Here is a 25534-nt window from a genome sequence, read left to right on the forward strand (position 1 = left end):
TGAGACAAAATCAGATATGGTATCTACATGTAGATATCTGTGTCTCAAATTACAACCTTTGTGTGTGAGTATATGTACATATAAAATAGTACTTTAATTATGATTGAAAACAAGATACTGTTTGTCTGAAGCAAGGAACCACCCCCAAAAACATCTGGATTACCAATATTTTCCAAAATAACTTTATATTTGAGTACCTTTGCCTTAGTGAGATGTAATTAACTTCATTTCTCTGGTGATTTTGAATCTTTAGATATATTCATCAGATATATCTAGCCTCTTCATCAGTATTATAAAGAACCAGGTACATGATAACAGAAATTCAATAGTAATCATATTGAAAGCTAGTTTAACTGATTTTTAAAAAAATTATTTTTTCCATAGATTAATTTGGCTTAAGGTTTTCTTCTGAGGTAGGAAGATTCTATAGTGTAAAGCTAAATATGGAGACAGAATTATGTTGACCAATGAATGAACAGTATCTCTCCTGTCACTGTAATGAAAACAAAAATAAATTCTACTTGCACCTCCCAACTGGCTGTAATTACAGCATTGGCTGTAATTCTCTTGAAGAAATCTGTTTTTCAAGTGATTTACCAATATAAATTGTGACAAAAATATTTATGAAACTACTTAATCAGCTTAGCAAAAATGTGCCTCCTCTGATAAAGAGAAAGAAACATTATTACAGAGAAATTGACGTGATGATTTTTAGGGTCTTTCTTTTCAGTATCATTGTTCAGGAACTGAAAAAGAAAAAGAGTATTTGTTGCCTTGTATATCTCATTGATAGGTTATCTTAGTAAAATTGAACAAAAATGAACATAGGAAAGTTCATCAGGGGACAATGAAAACTCATACAACTGGGAGGAAATAACTGTGAAGAAATAGCACTGAGAGACCTTGAGGTGATAGTGGGAAAACAAATTAGATGTTAATCTGTACAGTTATATATCTGCAAAAGTGGTCAGTACTACCATAAGCAGCATATACAAAGTCATCCCAGTTTTGGACAGGGGAAGAACAGACCCTTTCAATAAAATTCATAAAATAATAAACTCAAGATACCACATTACCTGATAAGTCTGATCAATTATAATCTGCTTAGAGAAAAGCAAGATAGATAAGGGAGCTAGAGTCAGATTTAAAGAACAGTAATGCTTGAGAAATGCTTGGGAAATAGCAGTTTCATCTGACATTTTAAGGGATATATTGTTCATCTACTCAACTACATTGCAACAAGACTGCAAGCTTTGTTATTACAGCATGAAGATGCTGAAGGCTACATTTTTAAAGCTTTACAGTGCTTAAATACTTTAGGCAGACAATGAGTTTCTCAGATGTGTAAGATGAGGTGCATAATATATACTATTTTCATAAAGTGCCCTCAAACAGAGTGCAGTTACATGCACAAGTACCTTCACAGTTTTCCTTTCATGTTTTAAAAGGGACAAAGCATACATGCAATGTTGACTATAAAGGCTGCTTACTTTCTTCTGAACAAAACTAGGTAAGTAAAAACCACAATGAAAGCAACTTAGATTATACACACATACATATATTTATGTTACATACCTATGTGCAAATTAAACTAGTGATCACTCTTCCTATATGCAATATGTATCTTGTGCCCTTGTTGGAAATCAAATTCTTTGGAACAATATTCTCCAATGGAATGGAAACAAACAAGCTTTTAAACTTGAATCCATAAAAATGCAAAAATTTATGATAAGGATGTCACCAGGAGTATTTTGAATGTCTTAATAAAGAACTTAAAAGATAAGGGCAACAGGGGTAGTTGTTACCTATAAAAGACAAAATATTTCTACAATCTTTTATCAGCAATGTCTTGAAAGTAACATTGATTTTTCTATGCTATTAACAAGAAGATTTAATCTCTTGGCATCATCTCTGGTAGCTTGCTAGGCATTTCATCATGTCTTCAATAGAAATAAAACTGGATCTATTTGACTCTCAATTTGTCATATCCCATGTTTGACACGCAGTGTGTGAGTTGCCTAGTGTTGTGTTATTAATTATGTTCATTGTAATCTAGCAATAGTAAACAGAAAGTATATTCACAGGGGATTCAGCTTCAGTTGGAGTACCATAAGCTGTTAGGTACGTGAAAACAGCAGAGAAGTTCTGGAAACTTTAGAAATGTAGCCATCAGTTCCCATTCTGTTCATCATGGGAAAATGCAGACTAATAAAACTGCGAGAAATTATGATGAATATGACCATGTCCATTTTAGCAGCCATCCAAAAAAGCTCCTACTCAGTAATTTCAGGACTGATTGAAAAAAGTATATATACTTCAGCAGAAATGAAGGTAGTGTTAGCATTGTTTGGATAATTGGTTATATCAGATATGAGGGGACCATACATAAGATGTTGTAAACATGAACTAGACCTTAACATTTGAAAAGAGGATTAATATGAACAGGAGGTATTTCTCCCACTGTTTTTGGCTGTAGCAAGAGAGGAAAAAAATCTATATAAACTTAAAAAATACCTACAGAAGCAGACAGGCTTGCTGTATTTTTCTATTTGAAAATTGAAGAGATTGCAGCATTTTCTCTATCAATGTTTCTGAAAAGTAAAGAGAAATATCTTAAGAAAAAGAAAGTATGAAAGGCCCCATTATACTGTGTGAAAATATATTCTTGCATAAAAACTTGTCATACAAGAAGCAAACGGGTGCACATTTCCCTTCTCTGTTTGCTGAAGTGACGTGTAAAGCTGTTAGATTAACCAGTAAGTGCAACATTTTATAGAAATAACTTCAGACATAGTTGTTGCTTACTAGAATGCTTGTTCAAAATAAGTTTATGTTATATAAAACAGACCTGTAAAGAACACAGGGACTGTTCATCAGACTTTATCAGAAAGGGACCAAGATAGAAAATAAGCTTTGTGTTCATACCATTCTTATGTGAACATGCTTTGTCTAGACTTTGAATTTACAGGGTTTTTTAAAACGTGGATTCTGACAATATAGAAGAAAACATGGCAGCAAACACTGGAAATACAGGTCCAAATAGTGTCTTATAGCTTTATATTGTATCTTTCAAATTTAAATGTGTTGAATAGGTTGCAAAATTAGCACTCCCATTCTGACCTTTCTTCTTCCACCTAGTGTTTTTCTATCTCTCAGGCATGTTCCATTGACGTTTTTTTGCAATATTAATCTTAGCCAAAATGAATGAGGCATTTAATCTCTCAGCACTCTTCCCCCTTCTTCCTCACCACTTTCAAAAAGACAATTTTTGTTCAGATCTGTGTGCTAGCAGCTATTTTGGATTACTATTTTTTGCCCATTATGTCAAATCTCACAGTATCTCCCTCAACAAAATGTCTGATATCAGACTTGCTTGTTTCATCCTCATTCTCAACTTTACTGATACAGCATTCTTTGCTTTGGCTTCTCTTCAGTCCCTAATAAATACAACAAATTATTTGTCTGACCTGGTAATTTGTTAATGTTATCTCAGTTCTGCAGATCTTAAGCTGTATGATAGCAAACTCAGCCTTCTCAACATTATGTTGCTATCCAGCTCATTTATTTTTCTTTGAACCTTGCACCATCTTCCCTCATGGCACTTTCTTTTTTGTTAGTTTTTTTTGTTCCTGAAACTTTGTCTATTTTTTCTTTTTTAGCCCTTCAGTATGAAGGACCACTTCTTTTTGAATCTTTGGAAAATGTTGGTCATACCACACAGATTTAACACAGACAAACAGCCTAGTCTCAACAACTCTTTCTGGTGCCTTGGCCAGTTTAAGATAGAAAAGCAAAGAAGGATGTTGTCTGCTTATAGAAAGGTTCTATATTCTGTAACTGGAAGCATTTTAGGATAGCAAATCATGTCCTGACCATGAACTTCTCATATCTCATTTCTATGTCAATGCAGTTGAATTACAATTATTTTTTTCAGTATAGCCATTAAGCCCCTGAAATAAGAAAATAGATCAACCCAAATTGATTATTTGCACGCTTATCAAAATGAAAGACTTAAAATTGCTGCAGATTGAAATTAGATAAATCAAATCAATTTCAGAATTTTTCAATGAAAGCAAAGGAATGGAAGCAGACTGCATTTAAGTATCATTCAGAAAAACTGCTTTTATCTAACAATTTGAGGTATCACGAAAGGAAAAACCTCAAAAACGACACCCTTCCATCCCATTCCATTGATTCAGAGTTGCTCTAATAATAATTTTTTAAAAAAAACAAACCTGTGTTTCAGTGACTAAGTTTGTTTCTTCTAATTTTCGAACAGTATATCCATTTTGATTACTTTTTGAGAGAGCTGAGGATAAGATGGGTTGGGCTGAAACAGGCAAAGTTTGGGTAATAGCTGTGATGGAAGCAGAGCCAATTTGAATGTGTGATCAACAATCCTATTTCACCCTAGTTTCTTCAACTTTTTGGATCGCACACATACATACTCCCTGTCATCTTCCACATCAAGCCCAAGGGGTCTTAAACAATATTTTAGGTAACATACTAGGCATTTCATTTTCTTTAGAAGAACCCAATTATGCTAGAAATTAATAATTAAAAATTATAAATAGAATAAAGAAGAAAACATGAATATTATATCCTACGGCTACATTTTTCAGCATGGTGTGCAGGGAATTAGGTGCAAAAATCCCATTTATGTTAATGGATCTTGCATGTCTAATTCCTCATACACTACAGTGCAAATTTACCCCCTGGTGTCTTTGATGGTACAGAGGACCAGCACAGAGGGGGAGAAGAGTGAGTGATTTATTTGATGATCTGTCAATCATAATGGCAATGAGAGAAAATTGCAAAGCTGATTTTAACCTCTGTAGAAACAGCTAGTTAGACCATATGCTTTTTTTCTCTTGCCAGATGTCATCATTCATCAATTTCTCATTAAGAAAATGGCACTTAAAGAAAAAAAAGTAAAGGTTTGTCTTTTTTTTTTTTTTTTTGAGTCCAGAAAATCAAACTGTAAAATCCAGGAAGAGGTAGCCCTTTTCATAAAGGCACCTACTCTATGCTCTTTAAATTTTGCAACTACAGGTTCAGACTGGAGTGCTTAAACCTGTCACTATCTAGTTTTTTAAAAGGATTTTACATAGTTAAAATATTTTCAAAATTAGAGACCATAAAAGAAAAATGTATCCATTTATTCTGATGATTCTTAATCCTGCAGAGTAATCTAGATATTCAGTGTACCATCTGGAGTTTTTATTTTCTTTTTGTCTCTTAGAGCTGGAGGTCATGTATATCTACCTAAGCTCATTCAACCTGTGTGGATAATAGGGGTCTTCTGGCTGCTGTTGTGTGTTTGGTGTTTAAAAACAAACCAACCAACAAACAAAAATCACTGACAGGTAACAAAAATGTTAACATCAGAATAAGGCGTTATTTGTTCTTGTGTTCTTGAAGGCTGTCAAAAGTCAGTGTGCAAAGAAAGCTTTTTAGCTAAGTTGTCATTTTTGTTACTACACTGGTTAAATTTAAATACAGTTAAATAGCTCCTGGTTTGTGGTTTTTTTTTCTTTTTTTTCTAATATGTGCTTAAAGCATCCTGGAGAACCATAGGACATCATTTTCCAAATGTGACATACCCCCTCTTCTTGTATAAATAACATCAACATGTTGTAAGTATTTGGTAGGCTGCCATTAAACAGCTGTTTTGTTATTAATATTTTATTGCCCCACGTTTTCCAAGATATTTTGACACTTGCTATTATTTCAAATGCAGTTTTTCTTGGAGTTTTTAATGGTTTGTGTATATCTCTAGACAGTTTCAAGATCTTGAAGCTGTCACAACATGTTAAGTAGGCAAATCAGCTAACACAGTAGTTTCAAGAAAGATAATTTTCTTTGCATAACTTCAATCTGCATCATTTTGCATGACTTATTAACAGGAACTGACTCATTGACAAACAAGGCATATAGCTTTATGGAATAGAGAATGTTTCAGAGTAAATGTCTTCAAAAAACTAAGCATTGATCAAAACTCTGAATTTCCTGTTGCTGACAGACAGTTCAAAATTTGCAGAGGCTGCTTACAGTTAAGAATTCATTGGAAAGCTTTCCACAGGTATATTACAGTTTTGATATATATATAAAATGTTTAACTTTATGGCTGTCAGACCTTTATGCATTCAACCTCACTCACTAGTTCAAATCTAAATTTCTGAAGCTCATATAAGGGACTGTAATTGTTTTAACATTTTCATTTTCTTTTTTCATTTAATCCTTCCAATCCTGGAGTGAGTGGGACAGTGAAGGTCAGAGTAATGGCAAAAATGGAGAGTTCTGACTTTTTATTCATATAAGTAGATACTGTGCATCTGGTCAAAAAAGTACACTGTCATTACACTGCATTGCTATTGACCTCTGCCCTTTTCTCCCAATTACACTGTTCCTAGGATAAGAGGTGATTCACAGCCTGTGATAGCTTAACACTGTGTCTCTGCCAAAGACTGCTGATTGTTCTGAATCATGTGTGGTGATCAGTTTTCTGATACGAACTACTATCTCAAAGCAGAACACCAAATTCTGTTTGTTCAGGAACTTGTGTTAGACAAAAGGGCTGTCCTAGAGGTGAAAGCATTAGTGTTTTGTCTACTAAAGCAGGCCTCAGTTCTACCTTTTCTAAAATTATTTATAAAGTAGTAAAGATTGAATAGTGTTTTCACTTCTTGTGTTTTATACCAAAACAAAAGTTTGAAGGAACTTTCGCTGTTCCTTTCTGTCTGGGTTGTTTGTCATGTGCTGTGATAGTGACTTCAGAAGAGAAACTGGCTCTTCTCTCTACTTCTTAGCAGATGGTGGCTGTTTTGAACACTTATACGAAGTTTTAGTAGCAACTATCCTAAGTCTGTGTTTGAGAGTTTTCATGAAAAGCAAAGAAAAATCTGCCTGCATGCTTTAAAAGCAATTAAGAAGCTAGAAGTCAATGCTAAATCTTTGTCCTTTTTCAGGTAAAACTCCGTATTAACTTCAAAGACAGTGTGTCAGAGTAACGTCTTTAGGATCGAACTTTTAGCAAATAAAGATTTTGATATTTAAATCTCTTTCTGTAACCGTTATTTTGCTTAGTAGGAAGAAGGCTGCTCTTCTCACAAAATAAGATTTATCAGGAGGACTTTGAAGTTTAAAAAATACGAATGAATACATTTGACTTTTTAAATGTTTGAACAGTTAACATGACTTAAACTGCCTATGTGATGACACTTTGACTAAAGAGAGGTTATCTTTTTCATACGTATGCATTATAAGAACACACGTAGAGTCCAATTTTTCAATGCTGTCTGGGTACAGTGTGCTGCCTCACTGACACAAAAAAAGGTCCTTTGGATGTTGAGCAATTGAAGGGTTTTTTGCTTTATAAAACTTCTCTGCAAGCCCCAGAGCAGAAAACATTCTTCAAATAGAAGAGTAATTAAGGTACTACACCATTTAATAATGCCCCATGCCAGAATGGTTACTCGCAGCTGTGAGTTGCGTACCAGATGTGGCAGTGTGGGCTGGAGTAGCTTTCAGTCCTCCTCTTGATCGTGCACAGTCCAGAGTTTCCTCTCCCATCCCTGATTTCTGACCCAGAGCCCAGCAAAGCTGAGGACTTGGCTGTGTGCTCGTGAAGATGCATGGAACAGAAGAACACTAAGGGAGTTGTGTGCAAATGTCTTACTGGGTTTCATCGGTTGAAAGTATTTAATCTCTTGTAGTTACTGGAAATGGGAATTATAAAACTCAGAAAATTCTGATGTGAAAGAGGAGCTCACGAAAGTTTGTGGGACATTTCCTTCCTTCAAGTACTTGCCTAGAGTTCATAATGAATCTGAATATACACTAGTATAGACAGGCTTAGCAATCTACTTTGTGGGAAAATTTTAAAAAGTATTAAGTACTGCTGGGCACCCAAATGAATGTTAACCTGCCTTACTGCATTTTATGCTCAGGAACATGGCCTCTCAGGAGTAACACTGTTACTCAGTAATATTTGTACTTATTCATCATGAACATTACTGAGTTTTTCATCCTGTCTTTTACATTTATGTGATCGACAAGTAATTCAGTGTATTATTGTGTATAATACTTACATTATTTTTCCTGCCTGATTTAAAGGGACTACTCAAGTACAGAGTCCTATGTCTGTCATCATCACTGTTACATATGCTTGATATCTCTTGTCAAATGGGAACATTCCTGAAAAGGCTACAGTCTGATCCAGCCCAGGTAGTTGAATTCTAGGCCAGGTCCCTGTTTATAAGTGCACGTTGGACTAGGCAGAAGTTGTCATCCTTAAAAATGCATGTTTAGCACTGGATTTCACAGATTAAAAGATTAACTTGCACACCAAGTAAAAAAGTTTTTCTATCACTGAAAATGCACACCAACTAAGCGCTCTTTGCTAGTCTTTTCTCTAGATGCACCATTACACGGAAAAGCCGTTTCAAATAAGCCAAGTAAATACTTAGCTGTATTCTGCTCCCTGGAGAGTAGAGAGCAGTGGTAGTTGCTGCTAAAAATGTTGCAGGAATTTTGCTCCTCCTTGGCTCACTCATCTTTTCATCTTCCTCCAGCTTCTGTTTCTTCAGAGGCCTGTCTGTATCCCAAATGGCTGCAGCAAATAACGCCAGTCAGCTGTTCTCAAAACACATTAGGAAGGAGGAATTACTCAAAATTTCTTCGTGCATAGCTGGACAGAGTGCTTCATCTAGCCAAGAAAGCATGCTTTCAATTGGATGATGGATGTAAAATAAATCACAAAGTCCCGTGACTTACAATGAGCACCTGTGTCTTCTTACCAGGGTGCGTAGTGTCAGGGCTTTGTGGACCAACAGGGCTTGCTCTTCTCTTTCCCGGTAGCTGGCGGTGTGCCCTCCTGCATTGCTTGGGTAAGCTCCACCACTGGGTAAGAAAAAAGCAATACTGGATAGCCCAAGTGAGAAGTAGGGGAGCAGCTTCTGTCTGTGCTTCTTATCTATATAATTCTAGAGGGATGTAGGAAGAAAGGCTTTCTGTAGCGTGATGGAGAACAGCATCTGCGAGTAGACAAGTGTGGCATGTACTGCAGAACAGCTAGGGCTGGACACTGGTCCTGTTGGTTTCAATAAGCTGAATCATAGCAGTCAGCACCTGTACATGATCAAGCCCACTGTTCTTCTAGTCCAAATCCAGCAAGTCATGCTCAACATTGACTCCTTACATTAAATGATGTTATGGGGTCTATTTGTAGAACATATTCCTGTTCATTATGAGTAAAGACCTTTTATCTTTTCTCAAAAGCACTGTTTGTGGTGAAAATGTTGCTGCAAGTAGTATGAGCTTTTTTGACATTCCTCTTACGTTTTAGTAGAATTCCGTCAGTCATGTTTTGAATCTATTCTGTAAAATATTTACCGAGAAATCCATTTTCTTACCATAAAATCATGTCTGTTACTTTTAAACAATTTTGATAGTGGCTTAAACAGCAATAAAAGGTATTGTGAAAACCTTTTTCAGAACTAGGAATTGGTCCAGATAACTCCTACAAACTGGAAGAAGATACTAATATATTTTACAGCACTATTTTCTGTTTCCTAACTAGTTACAGTAATTTCTTATTGGGGTTCCAGTTTATCCTAGCTTTATTAAAGGGTCCTGTCCAGCAGGGTGCTGAGCTCTCTAACTGCAAAAAAACATTTAAATGAGTTCTTAGCTGACTAAATAGTCTCGTTGACGTGAGCCTACAGATGCGCTTAAAATAGAACACAAATATTTTTCTGGATGAACACTGACATAATATGATAAAATGGAGTCTTAAGTATGTAAGATGGGAAAAAAATATGAGGGAAAATGTCATTCCACAAAATTTAAAAATGTAAGTTGTTTTTAAGCATCTTAAATGCATTTCCCTAGAAGTGGCTACCTTTCCCAAGTGAGTTTGATATTGCAAGAAGATGACGGCAGCCAGGGGCTCACTTGGTTCTGTTGTTCCTTGGATTCTCTTGTGAACATACCATGTAGCAAAACACTTAGGTATATGTCTTTAAAATATAAATGTAAACCCAGTCATCATAAGAGAAGTATGTGACAGTGAACATAGAAAAGTTTAAACATACAAAGTCGCGCTTGAGGTTCAGAATGTCCTTAGGAGCTTTACTAAATGGCAAGCTCAGTTACAAGATTCTTAGTGGTGGTACTGGGTTAGTCCCGTTGTCCAGGCACAGCTGCAGCAGGAATGGCATCATGCTAAACTGTAAACTGTACAATGACCAGTCGGCTGATTTTATCTATTGGCTCATTGAGGCTTTCGATTCAGTATATGACACGTCATTGTATTCTGTAGTGTGAGTATTACTGTGCTGCTTTCCTAGAATACCTACAGTTTGTCTGCCTTAAAATAACTGGCTTTCATTTCTTGCCCCTGCATTTTTACAGTATGTCTTATAAGCAAGTAGGATATCTGTTGTCTTTTTGATTCTTGAGCATTTTATAATCAAACCGTTATTAATTGGAGTAGGCAAGAAGAGAGGAAAGGAGAAGAAACACAGTTTACTTTAAAAGTAATGTTACAGGCTCATAGAAACATTTATTAGGCTTTTAATAATCCATTTATGGAAATAGCGTGTTGGCTCGGTGGAGTAATTGTGTAGTCTATTAGCCTCTCTGTTCCTAAGGAGTTCAGCCCAGCATTGATGTTCAGGTCAATGCTTCATTTGGGTGTTGAGAGGTAAGCATCTGAATTTTGATTTAGTTCACTTTTCTTCTCAGAAGAGGGGGAAACCCCTCAAGTTTCCAATGGCTATTGGGAAAACTCAGAAAATCAGTTCAAGTTATGTAGCTTGCTGCTTGAATTCAAGAACAGAGAAGACCTCAGTTAATCAAGTTTGTTCTCTGATAGATGTTTATATGAATTAAAGATTCATCTGAATTTGATTTTGTGAAATTTATAAATCGCTTCATTAAAACAATTTCAAAAAATTGGAAGGAAAAAGAAAAGAGTAACAGCAGCAGTATTCTCTTTTCCTTTCCTGGAATTAGATGTGCAGAGCAGATAAGCATCTCGTAGACGTATATACAACAGTCTACATAACAAAGAACAGTAGACTTTAAGTACTGTTATGTCATTTTGATATCCCACTCATTCCACTTACTTGCCATGCCCCACACCTAGAAATACCTAGTCTTTATGCAGAGATTAAAGCAGAATCAATACAAAGCAAATAGAATAGCCATTTTCATCTTTATCCCAACTCTTCTTCATTCTGCACTAATTTCAGTGAATCACTTCTGAAATTATATTCTTGAAAGCAATAGAGATTTTTCCTCTTGTATTATTTTCTGGAGTTCATTGTTCTTGGGACATAGAAGATTGAGAATGCTATAAAGGAAAATATCACTCCACAAGTTGTAGATAGGGATAATAAACTTGATTTTTTAATTTTTTTTTTAGTTTTAATGCATTTTAGCTAGAGATACTGGGACCCGGAGCATAAAGATTACTTCTTTTTTTCCATCATCAGTGACTTTTGAGCAACTTTGAACAACTGTGTATGTTCTTGCTATCTGTAAAGACTGTTCTGTGATATGAATTATTTTTGACTGGAGTTTTGAGTTTTAACAAGTCATTTGAGGTGAGAAACCCAGATGCTAAGGGTGATGAAGAATTCTATTCTAATAAATAGTAAAGAATTTATCTGTGGCTTGTTCATGGGGTAGTAGATGTTCATTCACTCTGGACATTGTATCTAAAACTGAGGGTCATGATCACCAGAAGAACTCAAAGGGCTTATGAAGTGTTAGCTGCAGTCAAGAGCAATTCATTTCCTCCTGTGTCAGCAGTGGTTTAATTCCTTTAAGGAGGAGAGAGAAAAGACACTGTGTTTACTATTTTTAATTGCTCTCTGCAGTTGAATTTCTTGTAGGTGGAAAAGTAAGTGTAAATACAGTGCACACCAGCTTAGATAAAGCCAAGTGACTCTTTGGGTGACCAGGCCTGGAACAGTCCTGCCTTACTTTTTTCTGCCCTTAAGCTGTGTTTCTACCTTTTCTGTATAGTGACAATCTAGTGACTGGGTGGGGAGAGAATTTAGGGTATGAGTATAACTGAAAAATTACAGGGGAGGGAGGCTGGGTGATGGGGAGGATGAACTAGATACTACATGTTTGTAAAAGCACAGTACTAGCCCAAGGGAAGGACACAAAAAGTCAGGGTAGGGTTGTCCAGTGGAATCCTTGCTTAAATTGACCAAAACCACTGTGCAATCTCATGCTCAGCATGTCAGTCCTCATGTGCATCAGCTCAATTTTTTCTTGGACATTCAAGGGTAATGCAAGGACAGAACTGAGGTTTGCCCCTTAAGGAGATGAATATCGTTTCACGCTATAAGATGTTTAGTTGCCACCCACAGAATAACATTTTTTCAATAAAGAACACAGAAATGAACTCCTGCAATCCCAGTCTTGTACATAGCCAGTGCATTGCTTAAAGAAGCAAAGCTGTTATGGACAGAGAGCATGAATCCCCTGAGAAAATGAATCTCAAGCTAAACTGTAAGCTATAAGAATAAACCAGCAAAGCTGATTTGGATGAATGTTATAAATAAATAAATAACTCTTTATTTCTAATTTGCATGAGGGATTAATAAAAAAACCCCACCAAACAAACAACTTTAAAAAGATGAGGCATAGATGCAATTTTATATCTTAGGATTATAAAATAGAATGCACAATGGAAATTCATCTAAAATTTTGCTTACATAAGGTGATTCAGTACTGTGTAATCCTTTCCAACCCACATAATTGTAACTTTGGAAATATAATACTTACAAGGCTAAGATATTCACGTTAGTATTCAGAGCTCTTATATATGTTCCAATAATGCATTTGATTGAGAATACAGTTGAGTCCTCTTTTTTTTTTTTTTCTTTTTTTTTTTTTAAACAAAGCAAGAAAACAGTCCTTGCAGGACTCTTAGGATGTGCAATACAAATGAAAAGTGGAGATTTAAATGGACCTACACTGAAACAGACATATTGTTCTTTTCGAGTCTCTGTTTGGCTTGATCTTTGAAGGACAATATGAAAAATCTTATTTTTAAATGCTTTATTTTCATCCTAAATTAACTACTTTTTCTAGAACTCATCTTGACTATTGAATGAACCCAAGGGTAAAATGCAAATTCTGTTTTAATGTTATTTTGCATAATACATTTGCACATTATGAGTAATGGTACCCAGAAGGAAAGAAGCAGTGTTTAGTTATATAACTCTACAATTCTTTCTGTTACCTTTCATATTTTGATTCTATTCATTTGTAACTTGTTAACACCAAAGCCATGATTTGAAATGTGTTTAGTCTAATAGAGGTTTTTAGCTTTCAAGAATAGTAGTGTTAAGTGTTTGTAGTCTTTCAAAAATGCTGTGCAATTCTTGTTTATTTTTGTTGCAGCCAGACAACATGAATAACTACAAATATATATGTGTATATCTTAAACAAGCATATGCATGCATATACATATTTGTTATGCATGAGATTTCTGTGGCAGGTAAGATTTCTTGGTACAAGCTAGAGTGGATAGTTCTTTCAATTGCTTAATCAGATTTTGAACGAGCACAAGAAAGTGTGAAGCTGTATAAATGCTTCTCTTTAAAGCTTTCCGTATTTCAGAATAGCCAGGGCTGGTTATGTGCTTTTGCTGGAATACTTGACTGCACGAGGTAGAGAATGTTATCTCAGACTGTGCTGGAAGCTGAGGATGTCTGGCACCTCACACATTCCTTCTTTGGTAGTGTAAATGCAAAGACTGATGTGATGCTAGACTGTTGAGACGAGTGGGACTTCAGTACAATGTACACTTTGTCTTAAAAAGCTGACTCAGTGAAAGGGTAAGAATTTGCCTAGTATGATTAGGGTTATTCATGCATGTATGTGCCAAAATTTAAATGTGTCACTTTGTCCTGGTTTCAGCTGGGATGTAGTTAACTGTCTTCCTAGTAGCTGGTACAGTGCTATGTTTTGAGTTCAGTAGGAGAAGAATGTTGATAACACTGATGTTTTCAGTTGTTGCTAAGTAATGTTTAGTCTAAAGTCAAGGATTTTTCAGCTTCTCATGCCCAGCCAGCGAGAAAGCTGGAGGGGCACTAGAAGTTGGCACAGGACACAGCCAGGGCAGCTGACCCAAACTGGCCAACGGGGGATTCCATACCATGTGATGTCATGCCCAGTATATAAACTGGGGGGAGCGGGGCTGGGGGGGATCGCTGCTCAGGAACTAACTGGGCATCAGTCAGTGAGTCGTGAGCAATTGCATTGTGCATCACTTGTTTTGTATATTCTAATTCTTTTATTATTATTACTGTCATTTTATTATTGTTATTACCATCATTATTAGTTTCTTCCTTTCTGTTCTGTTAAACTGTTCTTATCTCAGCCCATGAGTTTTACCTTTTTCCTTCTGATTCTCTCCCCCATCCCACTGGGTGGGGGGGGAAGTGAGTGAGCGGCTGTGTGGTGCTTAGTTGCTGGCTGGGGTTAAACCACGACACACTTACAAGCATTGAAACCGAAAATATGTAAATTTTGTTCTGTTTCTTTGTGACTTTGGTGAGTGTTCTATATATGATTTAAGGTTATATATAATTTTGAACAAAATTAATGCAAGCTCTGAAGCAGTTTGCTGACTGGAAGCCATTATGTCTAGGGTTCTCACACACGCACATGAGCGTGCGTATAAAATTTAAAAGAAAGTTATTTAGCATAATATGCCATATTTCAATTTAGGAAGGATCTAAAGGGTTACTGTAGTCTGATTTATTGTAGAAGCTCTTAAAAGTGAGGTTTACATTGTCTTGAGCTATTTCAATGGTGTTGCTGGGATGACACTATAATCCAAAGGACAGAATATCAATAAAGCTAGGATGTACAGGAATGTAAACAAGCTTTAGAAAAAATGTCCAACAGTTTGTTAAATAGACCACAACAAAACAAGTCCATTATCATTGCAAAAATAGCTCTGAACTTAGTATGTCTAATTATCTGAATAGCTTGGAAAAACATAATTAATCCATCAGCAATATTCAGTATTCTAATTCTGATACTGGATGGTGAGTTTTATGTTTATTCATATCTCTGTCAATATATTGGCATCTCCTAAAGATGAATAAACATAAGATTTTTTTTCTCCTTATATGATTCTTAGTCTGGCTGAGTTTGGGAATGTAGTCCAAATCCCAGAATCTTTTTTTATTATTTTTTTTTTTTAAATACAGAATGTTCTTTTTATTTAATATTAAAGAAAGAGATTTTTGCGTTAATCTCTAATATCGTTACCATTTTGGGAAGCCTTCTCAGTAAACGTTTTGCTGCCTCTCCCAACATGGTAACTTACCTTTGTGTTGGATGTCTCAAAGTAATATACTTTATTTAAACTTCAAACATGCTAATGTAATGCCAGTCCACAGATGGACGAGTGACTTGTACAAGGCTCCACAGTACGCTGTTGATCTCTGTGAAATCTGGATTGCATCATAAAGAGTTGATTCAGCAAGTGGCTGAGAACAGGGCTCACATCATGAGGCGTGCTCCTTTTCAAAATCAGGTGTGAGTGTAAACAGCATGGAAACTCGAACTGATTGATCTCGTTCCAAGTTCTCTGTACCCACGCAGGCAGAGTAGGTGTTGAAGTTCTTGAGTTACCGTGGTGTGGCTTTGCAGCTCTCCTCTGGGGCAGCACGTGCTGCCAGGGTGGGCCAGCCCTGCCGCCCCTCGCCGCAGCCACGCTGAAGCCCAGCAGAGGAACACCCGAGCATAGAAACCCAGCTGTCTTCTCATCCAAAAGTTTTACTTTGCTCTTTTAGATAGTGTTGGCATCTGGCAGGGTGAAGAAATGGGAAGGCATGGTATCTTTTCTGAGAGTATATATAGCTTCCAGGACCATAACTGTTTCACTAGTTTTATATATACCTATTAAGCCTCTTTATAAGTCCTTTTAAATCTAGTTTGTATTCCAGGTGGTACATTTTTTACCATTTGCTCTTTCTGTTTGCTATCTTTTCATGCGGATAGTATTGAAATACACTGATCTCTTAAAACGCAAACAAATGTCTTTGGAGTTTGTGAATCAAATAAAATTTGGGAAGAATTCAATATTTATGTTTCTCCAAGTTACAAAAAATGCCAATCAAACCAATGCTCCTCAAACACGTCGAAAAGTAGTTTTGGGTGCTTTCTTCTATTTTCATTTTATACTATGCCCCTCACTTTGCCTCTACCATACATTCATTATTGAATCTCATTGTTCTAGTGACAGTAAATAAGCACAAGTGACAGTATCACAGAATAGAAGTTTATTGTGTAAATAGATTATCGTTCACTTCACATTTGGTATCATCGATTCCTTCAGTTTGGCTTACCTCCACCTTCTAATATGATTGGCTCTGTTCCGTTTTCCCTGAGGTGTGCAAATTTCATAGCCCTCAGCACTGTATGGTGTAGAATGGATAGACAGTTCAGAAGAGTAGCAGCTCAACGAGATTCAGCCTCTCCAAAATCAGCCAGCCATGGAGCTGTGCGTGGTGATGACACTTCATCTTAGCAAAGTGTTTTCCTAGTGGTTGACAACTCTCATATCTGTAGGAGCCTTATCTAATTGCTCTGCTCAGAGTATCTGCATGTGTATCTATTTCTTTCACCCCAAACACCTTCGCTGATGGCTAGTCCCTCTCCTTCTCAGTAGCAGGGAGAACTGCATACTTCTGCCCTTTGCTGCTTCTATGATGATTTGCTTTCCTGTGAGCTTTCTGGCTGTTGCATATTTATCTTTAAATCACAAACCTCTGAGAGGACCGTGAATTTGTTGAGGGCATCCAACATTAAAACAAGCTTTTGTGATTTTATGATACCAGGGTCTCTCCCTGTCCCTCTCCGTTTCCCTCCTTTCTCTTTTTTCCTTTCCCTTTTTCCTTTCCCTTTTTTCCTTTCCCTTGTTTTTTTTTCTTTTTCCATTTCTGTTGTTGCTATTCCAGAAACCATTTCTTTCTTTGAGTTTCTGTCACATCTGTCCTTTTTGGCTTTGTCAATATGGCAAGTGTGATCATAGAACAGGAATCTATGCCGTGAACTGATTGGAAAAAAATAAGCAACCTCCTTTATAATGAAGAGAACCTTGCTTTTTTTTTTAACCTACAGCACTCTGTTAATAACTGACTTGAAGTTAGCCTGAATTTTGGAATAGAAGGCCATGTATTTCAATGAATATATTCCTGAGGGGTTTGAGTCTGTTCACCATTGCTGATATCCTCAATGCATCATCTGACTCGTTTCAATCTGTGGGTGACGTCCTGGCCCTAAAGCAATTAATTCAGGCACACAGAAGTTTGACTGTTACTTTGTGAGATACATGTTTTCTGTTCATAACCAGCACTATCAAACTCCTTCCACATTCTAAAATCTGTATTTCATCCTGCATGGATATCTCAATAACAAGTAAGATTTGTCTTGCTACATTTCTAGTATTGGTTTCCTGTAAGCCTAAGGAACTTCTCAAGGTTTTGGATGTTTCTTTTTAGACTTTGGATTTGCAAGCTATAGCTGCATGGTTTTGAAAGTGCATACCGTAGGGTTTTTTTATTTCTTGATTAGCTCTTGTTGAGACAGTGACATCCCATCTAAAAAGTACCGTAAGTACAAACTGTGTGTGCCAAGTTGTTACAATGTGATGACAAACAGGAGGTTTGTGTGGCAAAAATCACACGGCTCCGTGACTTCTTCAATGGCAGAGTGGTTTTTTCCTCCTGTCAAATGCAAGACAACTTTGAGTCAGTGTGGTGGGTTGACCCTGGCTGGACACCAGGTGCCCACCAAAGCCATTCTACCACTGCCCTCCTCAGCTGGACAGGGGAGAGAAAATATAACAAAGAGCTTGTGGGTCAAGATAAGGACAGGGAGAGATCACTCACCAATTACCATTATGGGCAAACCAGACTTGACTTGGGGAAAATTAATTTAATTTATTACCAATCAAATAAGAGTAGGGTAATAAGAAATAAAACCAAATTCCAAACTCCTCACTCTTCCCCTGCTCCAGCATGGGATCCCTCCCACAGGAGACAGTCCTCTATGAACTTCTCTGGCCTGAGTCCTTCCTTGTGTTACATGCAAGGTAAAGTTATATTATCCTTGAGGGTAACAGTAGTTTCCTTCTGTTTCAGTGTTTGTGCAAGCTTCCATGAGAGCAACGTTTAGATATTTCTTTTGCTGATATCAAACAAAATTAAAATCACTAAATGTCATGGAAAAAAATTATAATGCGCACGCATCCAAGCTGTGGATTGTAGAGCTCGCTGTTTTGTGTATATTTGAGGTTAATTGTTAAAACCTGTTGTCTCCAGGACTGAAAAGGGATATTCATCAATAGGATTTTACATCTCTGGAGAATATTGGTAGCAGAGCTTTAGTCTTTTCTTCTCAGTTTAAATAAAATGTATCAAAAAAAGCAAAGCAAACCAAACTGAGGCAAAGGAATAAAAACAGAGTGAAAAAAGTGAACCATAGGTCCTTATATGATGAATGATCTGGGGCATCTTTCCCAAGTAACTGACTGCATATTAGTTTTATACAGCAACAGAACCAGTTATTTACAGTTTTCTCCTATGTTGTCTTACTAGGTGTTCATGTAAGCAGTTGCACAGATGAACTGAAGAGTGGTTGGGATTTTCTAGTACTTTTTCTTCACAGTAGAGCTTTAAAGTACAACTATAGATAGAAGATGATTGTAAATCAATACATTATTATTCCACATATTATGTATTCTTCTTTCTGCTGATCTTTGAATACAAACATTTTAGGATTATACCTATTTGGTAAGAATGCATTGAAATCATTAGCAGCATGGTATTTGGTTTTACATTTAATAGAGTTGCTCATAAGATGCTTGTGCCATACTGTTGCACAAAGAGAAATCACATGAGCATGGTGTTGGGATCTTTTTTTCATAAAAGCATATTTTGCTCTTCAGTATAGGGTTTTATACCAAATAAGTATGTACAAACCATTCATTCAGTGTTATCCTGATTTTCAGAGCTGCTGAACACACTCATTTTTCAGTGAAATTGAAGAGAATGCTCTGTTTTCATCATTGTCAGAAGTATGGCCATATATGCACAGTGGAATGATACTGCTGTACAATAGTGCACTTTTTACTCAGATTTTGCTTTCTGTGGATTCACAAGTGGCTCTTGCTGGCTTATGTCAGTTATCCTGCAGGAAGATTTGAGCAGTGATCTGTTTCCTAATTGCCGTTCTTTCCTAAATCATTTGAATCTGGGTTGAAGAAATCCTCCTTCTCTCTAAATATTCTGCAGGACATGTGGTTTAAAATCTGATATTGTCATGTTAAAGAGTAAATACCCACAAGTGAATAAGAGCATCAATTCACTCCCCACTTTATCTCCAATTAAGTAGCATTTACTTAGAGAAAAAGAACAAAACAAAACAAAACAAAAAAGCCCACCAAACCCAAAGCCCCAAATTTAAAAAAAAAAAAAAAAAAATTGAATATCCATCAGAAAACAAAGGAACTGTCTGCATTATCCCTAATTACATACTGTGTACTTTGAAAACCATCCACAAAAATACACACTAAAATTACAAAGAAACCAGTCCTCATTATCTCTCTTATGGAATTAAAAAAATAACAGTTTGCACCAAAACGTACAAATTTAAGTAGCATTTTAAACAGATCAAAAAGGGAAAAACCAACCAACTCCTTTTATATTGTGATATTCAGAAAATGAAGAAAATTGAAAAATATTTATTTCCTTTTATGGACGTATGTTTCATTTTCAAAAGTGACTTTTATAAAAAAATCTCTACAGTGTATAAAGGATTGGTCAGTGGATTCTCAGAAGTGCTTATATACTAACTTCCTTTGAAACAAATGTAGCCTGGAACTTCTGAATATCACTGTCATTGCCTCTCTGCTTCTTCAGAACTATATTTAAAAAGATTTGGTCTGTGGATATTTAGAAGACTACTGCTTAAATCATTTGGGAGGGAAAGAGGGAAAGACTTTGTCTCCTCAGTCAAGTGAATGCTTTTGATTTCTTTCTCTATGTCAATAAGTACAGTCCTCAGATGTTTGTCTGTGATACAGTTTTCTTCTGAATTTTTTTTTTCCTCATTTTTTTGAGTCTTGTTCTTAAAAACGAGCAGCTTGGGATCTGTCTGCTCTGAAACTGTGTTCAGGTTGCACAGCAAATTTCACAGTGTAAGCCTAGATGGGAGTTAGGGAAGTTTGATAGCTAGGAGTAGAGCTGCTAATTTTTATGTTCCCAACTGTTCAAGAATTCATAGCCACGAGGTGTGCAAGGAAGCTCCCTGGTCAGTGCCTGGAGATTCGGGCACCTTGGGACGGGGGTCAATGGGAATTTCTACACTAGCCAGGAGATGAGGATGACAGCGAGGGCATATCTTGAACTTTTCTCCATGTGAAATTTAGATTCTCTATTGAAGGGTGAATTTACAGTGACTTTGTCACATGAGAATGGACAAGGGTATGTGTTCGAGGATCAGCTCCCGTGGCCTCTCAGAGGGGCAGTGTGTGGCGGGGCCAGTGTGGTGACTGCCTGGTGTGGTGTTGGGCTTGGGCTGACGAACCTGACTCTTTTGGTCAGACAAAGCAGTTCCTTCCTCTTTCCCCGCTCCTGTTTTACACTTAAAGACTTGATGTTTGCCCGCTCTGGGACTCACAAGTAGCCAGGAGAATTAATGAAATAAAACCCCAGAAAAAACTAAAAGACTGAAGATTTAATAATTTAAATTAGAAGGAATGTTTAATTAGGACATTTCTTTTTTATTATTATGTTTTGGCAACTCTTCTATAATTCTGGTGCCTAAAGAATATTTCAGAATAATCTCCCTTTAATCAACAAATATCCCTAAGAAAAACAGAAATTCAGGTAGTTCTTCAGCAGAATTTAAAAAGCATTGTATTCTAAGGAAACAAAATTAAACCCCCCAAAATATTTGTCAGGAAAAAATAGAACAGCCTTATATGCCTTCTTTATCAAACATAGGAAAAGGGGAAATAAACATTAATTTTACTCTCTTACTTTATGGACTCTTATTTAAAGACAATTTAATGATGAAATTCATCTAATTTTCTCTGAAGCCTTCTCCCTTTACTGTTTTCAAGTATTTGTGATTTTCTTTACCGTGACCTAATTCTCAAAAAGGAATCATTGTAAACTCTACTACATTTTTTTTTTCACACAAAATATGCTTATGTTTATTTGTTCAAAGATGTAGTTGCTGATTTTTGGCTCTTTATATTAAATACCATGAGGTTTTCAGATTTTAAAATAACAAGCTCATTCAGACTTAAAGCAAATACTCCTCCAATGTAGTAAAGGATGTGCAAATAATGCAAAGGTAAATCAATATATATTTATCTCTGGTGGTGATGCTAAAGACTTTCTCTAGTCTGCATGGCTTCAAGCATGTACATCTGTGATTTTTAAGTTTTCATCTTACTTTTTCCTTTCAATTTTTATCCACTTCTTTCCTCCCCCTTCTTTCTTTCCATTAACAAATAGGATAATATAGAAAAGTCACCTTTCCTCTGCGTTCTCCAGGATTATTTGGTTATAACAAGTAAGATTGTCATTTCTATTGAGGCTTTTTAGAACTAATGAAAATTATCAACATGTCACACAGCTGCATTTCAGTTTTGTTTGTCAGAGCCCAGAACAGAATTGATTTTATAAATAGATCCTAAATGTGAGCACAGAATATGCATGCTGATGAGTTCATGATAAGACTTTGTTTAGAAATACTTTTACAATTTACCCATGAAGAGGAAAAAGAATTACATGTCAAACAGAACAATGTAAAGCAATTTTTTCAAAAGTCATTTATGCAACTCCATATCCTTCACAAAATATCCTACATAAGTGGTTTTTGCTTTATGCTCATTGATGTGATAGAAGAAGGTTTCATGTGTATTAGAAAGAAATCACATGCTCCGGAAAATGGAACATCTTGTTTTACTGTAACACAGATTCAATGAGTCTGACGGGTTTTTTTTAGATAAAGTTAATTAAAATCAAATTGATCTGGGCTCCTTTTCCCTGCTTAAAGTTTTTTACAATCATATTAGTGATGGTGCAGAAGAAAAGAGGGAAAGAGGAATAGCTCTACCAGGAGGTCAGAGGTTTCCTATGTCCTAAGGACAGCTCCCTTTCTGTCAGTGTCTTTCCTCAGCAAGGAGGTGTTGCAGCGGCTAGTTCTGACGTCTAAAGAGCAACCGCTCTTTGGTGATGCGGGGGGCTGCTCAGCTGCTCGGGTAGCTTACAAAATGTTATGGTCACACCCTTAGGTAAGCCTTTTTTTCTCCATTTGCAAACTGGCTTGAGTGCTGAGTCCTTTCCCCATTAAACAGAACTCTGCATGTTCATAACTGACAAGTGCTTCGTCTTGCCAACCACCAGCAGAGCTTGCATATGCAATACACAATTCTGCAGAGTCTGAATATGGGGTGGCAATACAGCTCTTAAGGTCATGAGAAGACCCTGCTCTTTGTATTAAAATATTCCTCCCTGGACAGCATCGCTATAAGGAGGAGTTACATTAATCTGCAGCTGTAAGAAATTTGCTGCATTTATTGCAGCATTTATTGCAGAAGAGGAGAGTAAGAAGAAACGACAGGTCCTTCAGCAAACATTTTTTGTTTAGATACCCATAGGAAGGTCAAGAGATGTGTCTGCTATTGTGTCTGTTGCAACCCAACCAGGGTCCTGAGCTTGTTCTGCCGTACGTCCTTAGGAAATGCGCCTTTCACTGCAGGTGGACTGTGGCACTCCCACGCATAGGATAGACTTCCTCGTTCACAAGTTTGTCCTGCCATTTAACCCACGTATACCTCATGGTTCCAGTCTTCACATAGCCTTACTTTCCCCCCCCCCCCCGACATCTTGAAAAGTTCTCCTCTTGAGACTTTCATTGCATTTTGCAGAATTGCAATCCAGCTCGTTTTTTTCTAATATTGTGAAGCCTGAAACAGGCTGTCTGTGGAGCCGTGCTGTGGTCCACAGAGAAAAGTTCAGAACTTCCCGGTCTGGGGGTTATGTTTGGCTTTTACCAGAGGTGTGGGTATTTGCAAACTAGTTTGCCAGCTGGAGTTGTGCTTCTATTCTGAAGGAACTTTGCAAAGACAACAACCCCCACCTTTCTGGGGCTTAACGTAGGCAAGACATTTGTTTATATCATGCACTGAAAAATTACTGCAAATGTAGAGGCTGTGTGCGTGCTTGATAAGGTTAGAAGAAGTTCATAGACTTCAATATGATGGTTTTGCTGGTACTGTATTATATTGATGAATGTGGCTGTAGTATTTGCATTTATTTCTGGTGTTATGTAGGCCTTTTTGTGATATCTGTTACGTGGAAGTAGTGGAAGTGCTTCTAGGTTTTGTGACTTGATTTCATAAAATCAATGCCCTCTGCAGTATTTTGTATTAGATTTTGGCTGGTTGGTCCACCTCATTTAAGAAACAGATCACTATATCCAGCTCACCTTGGATCCAACTTCGGAGAGGTTGGACTACGTGACCTCCTTTGGTCTTTTCCAACCTAAATTATTCCATGACTGGATAATTCCTGCTGCTTGTAGAATGATTTAATTTCTAATAAGCAACAGAGGAGGATGAATACTGTTCTTCCAAAGCCTGGATGATGCTGGTTTCCAGCACACTCTTCTCAAGGTTAATACACAGACTGTTACACCTTTTTGGAATAACTTTCAGGGGTATCTTTTGGATTATCCAAATTCACTGTCTGCAGTGACCTGGAAATATTTTCTTTCTAATTTTATTATAATTATCAGTTTATTTTGATCATTAAAATATGAAAGCTGGTTGGATCATGATAATTTGGTACTGGTTATCAAAGCCATTTGTATTAAATGAAAAGAAGCAAAAATCAGATATATAGCACACTTTGCATCAAAGGTGAAATGTGCTTTGCTGTTTTGAATTATAGATCAGGTGTATGCCCACTATGTGTCATCCAGTTGCCAAGGTATGGCCTCGCTGAATACATAAAATATGACTTTAGGGAAACTGCGCACATGATCAACCTATAAAATGGCATGGTAGCATACCTGAAATCAGTGGTATCATTCTGAAGAGCATGTGCGAGCCATCTAATGCTGAGTGGCCTCTAAAGCTTGGCTGACATCAAAACATTATCCTCTAAATCAGTGATTGTAATAAGCATTTTGGTTTGTGATGTTCAGAAAATAATATTTGTGCCGTAGAACAGTTGAAGATATCTCTGAAAAATCAACATCTGATCACTGATGCGAAAGTAAAATTACCTGTTTAGTTCCTAGGTATTGATTATTTGTATTGAGCATAACCAGTATGGCTGATGTCACTGGTAGTAACATAAGGAGCAAAAAATTGAGATACGTAAAAAGTTGGATCAGAGCTGAAATAATGTTTGTAGCATGCATAAGTGTTGCGATAAAGCTAAAATAGCTTTGCTGGGTTTTTTTTTTTGTTTTAAAAATTCATGCTGGTTGTTCTATTTTCCCGTTAGTTTCCATATTATCCTAGCAAGAACAGTCAGTCATTCATTTTTCTTTAAGTTATAATTTGTCAACTGTATTTCTCTACCAGGTTATTTTGTCACTGTTGTGCTACATACCCCTCTTAAAGTGATTTACCTTTTTAGTAAGCACTCAAAAATAAAATGCGTGGCAGAAAAATTTTGATTCAGCCACTCTGCAAAAGTGAGCATTGTCCATGGCTTTGATTTTGACAGATTAATACTTCTGCCTTCATCTCTCTAAATATAGTGTTGACAACATAGCTGATAGATTAGCCCTTTTCTTAATTCTGTTCCTAAAACCTCATTGCTAGCTATGAATTTATGTGCTGTGCAAAATTAATATATAGAACAAAGGCTGTCAGAGCATGAGTATTGGTCAAAGACTTATGCAAGTCCTTTTACTTTAGTTTCTTTGGAGAGATAAAATGCATATTTTATTTTTGAAGGAAAATTATTTTTAAGAGTTTATCTGCATTCTTTTATTTTAAATATCTCATTCTCAGTAGTTTAGGCCTGGGTGAGTAAGGATAAATAGATGTACTGATGCAAATCCGTGGTTTGATTTCAAGTTGGATTGGTCCTTGTAATTCTGTGCCACAAATTTAACAGAAGGTGCCTTATACAAATTACAGCTTGTTCAAAATGTAGCTGCCAGAATATTTATTTGAACAAAATATTCACAACCCACATTTTTTCCAACTTCTGGATCTTTTGCTGAGTTTTCCAATCTGTTGATTCTGTGCTTCTGTGTGTTTCCTGATTAACTGGCAAGTTCTTGAAAAAAGCCATCTTTGGGATTCCTTGTGTTCCTCTGAACCCAGGCTGATTTCTGGCTTTTTTTGTCATGCTCTTTTGAATGTCTGCTCATTAGTCCAACACATATAAATGAGTGGCTGGTACGACTGTGTTTATTTGTGAGTTATTTCATTTTGATACAGACTGAATCGATT

The sequence above is a fragment of the Haliaeetus leucocephalus genome, unplaced genomic scaffold (genome assembly GCF_000737465.1).
Source record: "Haliaeetus leucocephalus isolate CR32 unplaced genomic scaffold, Haliaeetus_leucocephalus-4.0 Scaffold656, whole genome shotgun sequence".
Taxonomy (NCBI): Eukaryota; Metazoa; Chordata; class Aves; order Accipitriformes; family Accipitridae; genus Haliaeetus; species Haliaeetus leucocephalus.